We start from the raw sequence: 6726 nt of genomic DNA on the forward strand, positions 1-6726 counted from the left end.
GTAACAGCCCAATGGCTCATGAGATATTTTCTTAACAGACAAACACTTCTWAAGCTAATGCTACAGTTTTAAGCAAAAATCACAAGTAGCACTTGCAGTATGTTTTATGACGGACTCTCAGCTAAAACTTCAGCAAATTATAGCGCAATATTCGTAAAATTTGACTGAATTATTTCCATTTTTGTGTCATGTAAGTTTAGTTAGCTGTAGTAGGCATCTTGATTCGATCCAGCTCTAAAACCTAATGTGATGTAGAGGTATRTCCAATGATTATTTCCTGCAGGTTTCATGAAAATCCAATCAGTTGTTCATCAGATATTTTACTAACACAGAGATTTGACCCCAAATAGGCAAATTTGCCCAATAACTCAAAACACTATGAAGTAATTTTTCCCATTTCAGWAGAGCTCTTATCAGACATTAGTCAAACAGTACCTGTCATTATGTTCAGTCACTTCAGACCTCTCCCCCACAGCCACRACCTGTTTCCTTCTGACTCTCAGAACCCACTCAGCTTTGTCAGAACCTTTCATAACGTCACCAGAGTCGACCCAGATACCTCCTGGGCTACAACTCAGCACCTAAATTTAGACAGTTTATTAAGATGCTCCATGGTCTTGATTGTGATTTTGGCCTTTTTTGGGGGAGCATTTAATCGAGGCCATCCCGGGTTTGGTGTTTAGTTTATTTTATTTTTTTAAATTAACTCAAAGACTCTGTGAAGGTCGCTCAGAATATACAAAGCGACATGATTTAGTGTGTTTCCACGACAGTAGCAACTGAGAGCCGCACGCTGTTGGAAGTCCCGCGAGTGGAAAAAGAAACTATACGTTACATGAATATATTTCATGTTCAGTCAAACAAGCGTARTGTTTGTACTGTAAACCCCCTCACGATGACAACTGTGCCTGTATAAAAAGGACTGACCTTACTGTCCGTCCACTAAAAATGTTCTTTGATAAATTTGTTCATTTCCAAATGCTTGTACAGTTGCCGCAGTGTTCTTAAACAAGCTTTTCAGCTAACTCGGCCCCCCTCTTTTACTCATTGAGTGTCAGCGTTTTCTCTGAAGGAGGAATTTAGAGCTCAGAAAGTTTATAAATAAGCCTTCTATCAAGTTCCACAACAGGTGTGACCCCTGTGTCCTAAAACTGAACACTTTCAGTGGCTCACTGCTATTTAGCAGGAGAGGAGGGGTGGATCAGCTTATTGACTGCTATATCAAAGAGAAACCTCAGCCCTCTGTGTGATTAATATATATTTTTAAAGTCTCTCTCCCCCCCCCCCATCCTTTTTGAAATATGACAGAGTGTTAAATGACACCGGTCTGTGCACACAATAGCAGCTGTAGTGAGGACAAACATGTCAAGTAGTGTTCCTGCCCGGGGAGTTTGAGGTATTCAATGAAGCTTTCAAGGATAAACACCCTATCAGGTGATGTACCGTACCCGGCAGTGCTCCGAAAAGACACACTCCAGCTCGTCCCCGCTGTGTTCCAAAGAGTTCTGTTAGTAGAGGACTGTGGGGTTCGACAGTGAAATCATGAAGGACGTTTAGAGTCTGAATGAAGAACGAACCTGTCCACTGYGGCCGTTTTTCTCCCGCTGCCGCTCGAGACGCTTCTAGGTGAGGAAGAACTGGTTAGAGACGTAATTCAGATTACAAAAATAAAGAAATTTAGGAATAGTGGCATTAAAGTTTACRAGTCCCCTGTCGAGTCTAGCTCATTTATTTTTGAAAACTATTTATCTGGCGCCACCTTGAATGGTTTCCATGATGAAATGTTAACATTTTCACAAACTAAACTAACACCTGGGTCACACGGCAAGTTTTTAAAATTGTCGGCCAATTTTCAAAGACTGAGACCCCACACGTGACGATAAAAAAATCAGATACAGCAGGTGTGGTTCTACAGTGTATGGCGTACACATGGCAAAAGACAACTCATCACACATGAAAAGATTTCACTCACAAACGTTCAGGTGTCAGGCAGGAAATCTCACGAGACTTCTGGAGATCAAACGTGAGTTCAGRGTAAATAAACATAGCCAATGAGAAAGAAGCAATAGCGGTAGTTTGTGGACCATTACTCCTTTCACTATAACAAAGGAAAAACAAAACAAAAAGACGTCTCTGACATTCACTGGCTTCAGTATTTTTGGATTATACTCTGTATTTACGTTAYCTCGCTTTCTGATTGACTACAGGTCCCATTCAACAGGCTCAGGGAAAACCACACACACTGGGATATCAGGTCAAGACAATACAACTTGAATGCCTCCAAATTTAAGTAGGAGTGGTCCCGACGTCCTTCTGAGCCGACAAGATCACTTATAACACCCCACATGGTAGGAATTTCTCATAAAATTATCTTTAGAGCCATCACGAGAATCAGAGTGTCCTTAAGATTRTTGGAAGGGCAAAACTGGGCCAAAAAACTGGCACAACTGCGTATCTTGCCATGTGAACCTGGCATTAAGTAATCCCAGTTAGGGAAGTAAAAAATAAATATTCAGATTGGAGCGAGCKTTTAGATCCCGGAGGAATAATTAAGGTCATTAACAAAAACTTTGTCACAATAGGAGACAAACAATCTCAGGAGTMTGCGCTGATTGCTCAAAGTCAGTCTAAGTAAAGACGCTTGCTTCATGCATGACTGAAATGCTTTAATGTTCTGTTCAACTCCCATTTAGGTCATTAGTTTATTTTTATTTTTTYTTAAATCATCATCTGACATTTGTGAGTGAAGCTGAGTTCACRGAGCACAGTGGCAACTGAGCAACATCGAAACCCTCAAAACACTCACCTTACCTTAGCAGGTGAATGCAGAGGAAAAATATTTTGACACGCATTTATCGCTGATCTCACATGAAGCAACTGCAAACTGCTGCGTATTATGTTATATGCATAGGTATCTTGTTTTTTTGCTGCTCAAATTACTGATTGCATGCCTCGAGGGGGGTTTAATACTCCATTTTATTTACCACAACATCGCCGCTAAGACTGGTTGGGAAATAAGAAACCATGGGTAATGGTGAGTAAAATGTCCTCCTCCATGTTACTCCCATGTCCTTAAATGTCCCTCCTGTCTCCTGTCAACTGAGAACCATCTCAGAATTAGCAGAAGGTGAGCCAAGAATGAAAGCTGGCCAGATTACTTTACATTATTTCAATCAATTATTCAAATGTACCCTCCTGCCTTCACGGTGGCTTGACGAGACATGCCAAATAATGATCCCTGTCCCACGATCGCAAGTGGGACACATGCTTGCAAACAGGTGAAGCATGTGGTTAACCAATGCCTTTTAATAAAACACTAAACGAAGAGTTGYAGACACTGTCTTTTGGACCCAACTGTGCATTTTGTGGTCCCGTGTTTCGTCCACCATCTTCACCAAGCAGCTGAAGCAGCTGAAGCAGCAAACTTGGGACAGAGGAAAATCACAAGTATAGCCAAACATGTGTAAGAGGAACAGGGTACTCTTTGTCCCAGGCTGCAGTTTTAAAAGAGTGTCAAAAGCTAATAAATATTTCAGATTTAGGTGTGTGTCGGTGGGCAGGCCGTCTCTATCCARCGTCTGCTCTGTTTACTCTCTCAGGGAAACAGGTGCAGCTGCAGGATGGAGAAATTTTAGTTCTAAAATAGCATTTAGCATTTTGTTCCTCCTGGAGGCCTGCTCTGAGAGAAATTCTCATGTAATCATACACCACGGTGACTGAAAACTTCTGAAGTTGATCCACTGAGACATATGCTGCCTTGGAGGGAGGAGGAGGAAAARAGAGGAGGGGGGGAGGGGGAGGAGCCACGGGTTCTTGAGGGGTATAAGTGGGAATTAAATATAGTTTGGTTTGTCATTATTTTACAAAGAGGACATTTTATGAAAAGAAACTGCCAAAAAAAAGATTTGATTGTTTGGACTGAAAAGTAATGTAAAATAGATTTTTTTGTTATTTTTAAAAACTTCATTAAGCCTTTAATTACTTAAAAAGTTGTTATACTTAAAAAGTAATTAAAGGCTTAGCATCAAGAATTAATATCACCCTCCACCTTTTATACTTTATGTTTAAACTCCTCAACTCATAACTTGTTGATTGGGTTGACATTACTGAATTTTAGCCATTTTTTAAAGTTTCAATAATATATGTCACATTCATGCAATATTTTGCTCTCCTTCTGCTTTCTCAACAAATATATTTTTCTTGAAATATACACAAAGGGTAAGTAAAATGTTTCCATAACAGTATCCACAAGAACCACAAWTTTTGAGACCGTAGTTGTTTTAAGGCTCTGTCACACTATGACATTTTAGACGTTATACCAACTTGTAATTTTTTTGTCTAAATTACTAATAAAAGTTATATATTTGATCAATTTGTTAGCATTACAGTATATACATGCCTAAAAGAGGCTTCCAGTTGATTTCTTTTAATCCTTCTTCACCATAGATTAAAAAAAATGTCATAAGATATCTAAAACTTTAGTGTGTGACGGGGCCTTTAAGACAGCACCACTTTGTGTTGGCCCTTCTCGAACTAGCCGTTAGCTCGTCTACTCAAACTGTCCAAACCGAGTCCTTCACAGAGCTATCTATAACATGTAAGATATTCACTAACCTTTCCACAGAGCACCACTTCAAAGAATCCAAACTATCGCTTTAAGTACTTTGTTTTTGAGTATTTTTTTTCCCCATTTACGTCATCAAATGCTGTCTGCAACATAATGAGAGATGTGGCAATTAATTTTCTTTTAATCAAGGTTGAAATGAAGTAAATTGGTGCAGCTTGGCAAGCCCTCATTTTCTATTTTTGCAGTGATGCAAAACAAATACGATAAAATTATGGCCCTCCTCACCTTCTGTAATTAGAAAGCATGAATGATCACATGGATATATAGCTATACAGTACCTCCAACTACACCCACTCTCTCCTTCCAGAGATCAGATTTCAGCTTTTTTTTTAAACAGATGACCATGTTTTCCTCCCCTTGCCTCCCTTATTTGTCTGTTCTTTTTCCCCTCTGCTGGAGTWACAAACAGAGGGAGCATCTCAACACGACACTGACTGCAGTGTTATTGTAATACCTCTCAAATCTTATTAAAAACACAGGTGTGGAAGACCTTGCTGACTTCACACATTTGCATTAAGCATGTTGTTTCAGTGTCCCTTCCAAGCTGATTAGAAATTTATTAAAACTAGATTTTACCTGCCCGTCTTATCGTTGCCTTATGTTGCGGTGGCCGGCTCTGTTGATGACAGGGTTTTTGTTTTATACTTCACACGCGTGATTACAGCTTCTGTAATTATTTCCACGAGATATCGTTTCACACAATGCGCTCCGAGCACGGACCTAAATGGATCTCTTGTTTGAGAATATACAGTTTGTCTTGAGAAAAGTTGAGATTGCGGCGATACTGCAGTTTTCATGGAGGAGCCACGTGTTAATTTCCTGTTGGAAGTGATTGAGGAAGTAGCCACCTACCTCTTATTGTTTGCTGCCTAAACATGTAAATATCTGGGATGGAGAAATCATATTGAACAAGAGGACAAACAAGCAGGTTCGAGGAGRTGTTCAAAATGTATTTGTAATTTTTTGGCACAAGGTACAAATAGCYTCTCAAATCCACCCTGAACGCAGTGAGAAATGCATGTTTATCCCCTGAAGTTTGACAGGAAGAGGCTTTTGCCCTCCGCTGCTCGTGTGCCGTGTGCATCTGTCGCGCCAAATGTGTGTCTGCGCGGCCTCAAACACAAAGGTGTACACAGTGTTGAAATGTACTGGAAAAACATATACAAAGGCTTGATGGAGCGTTCGCTCTAAGTCAGCACAGTGAGGTGGGTACTGCGACAGCTGTCCAACCTTCCCTCTCCCCTCCTCCTCCTCCTCCTCTTCCTCCTCCTACCAGCCACCATCACTTTTCAAAAATGCTCCCTGTTTACCATACATAGGCAGCTGCCACCACTGCTACCTTCCACAAGACAGCCACCTGCTAGAGGACATTTGTACATGTCTCCATTTAATTAAGGCAAATGCCAGTTCATCAGCTCCCTCATGCAATGTGACTTGAGAAGAAGGCGACCTTGAGCGGCCTCTCACAAATGGACAATTTGGGAGCTTCTGGAGGGCACTTGTGTGTCGYACTGGTCAAATTGTGTAGTTTGCAGCACCACACAAGGTTTTTAACAAAGTTAGGATTAAGTTTTTTAACTTTATGAAACATAGAACCTTCTAATAAACTATGAGCCAGTTTGACTTTGGCTTCTTTTCCCATAAAAGTTTGATAGATCCACATGAAGTTACTCCATACTACAATGTGAGGCTGATTTTGGTGGTAATAAAACAGGTACAGCGGGTAAAATAAGTATTGAACACGTCACCATTTTACTCAGTAAATATATTACTAGAGGTGCTAATGACATGAAATTTTCACCAGATGTCGGTAACAACCCAAGTGATCCRTACATACAAAGAAATCAAACCATAAATGTCCAGAAAGTTATTTGTAGTAATGTGGAATGGCACAGGGAAAAAGTATTGAACACGCTTACTAAAATTTATCTAATACTTTGTACAAAAGCCTTTGTTGGCAATGACAGCTTCAAGACGCCTCCTGTATGGAGAAACTAGTGGCATGCATTGCTCAGGTGTGATTTTGGCCCATTCTTCCACACAAACAGTCTTGAAGGTTTTGTGGACGTCTTCTGTGAACTCTGATCTTTAGTTCTTTC

This window comes from Austrofundulus limnaeus, unplaced genomic scaffold (genome assembly GCF_001266775.1).
Source record: "Austrofundulus limnaeus strain Quisiro unplaced genomic scaffold, Austrofundulus_limnaeus-1.0 Scaffold134, whole genome shotgun sequence".
Taxonomy (NCBI): Eukaryota; Metazoa; Chordata; class Actinopteri; order Cyprinodontiformes; family Rivulidae; genus Austrofundulus; species Austrofundulus limnaeus.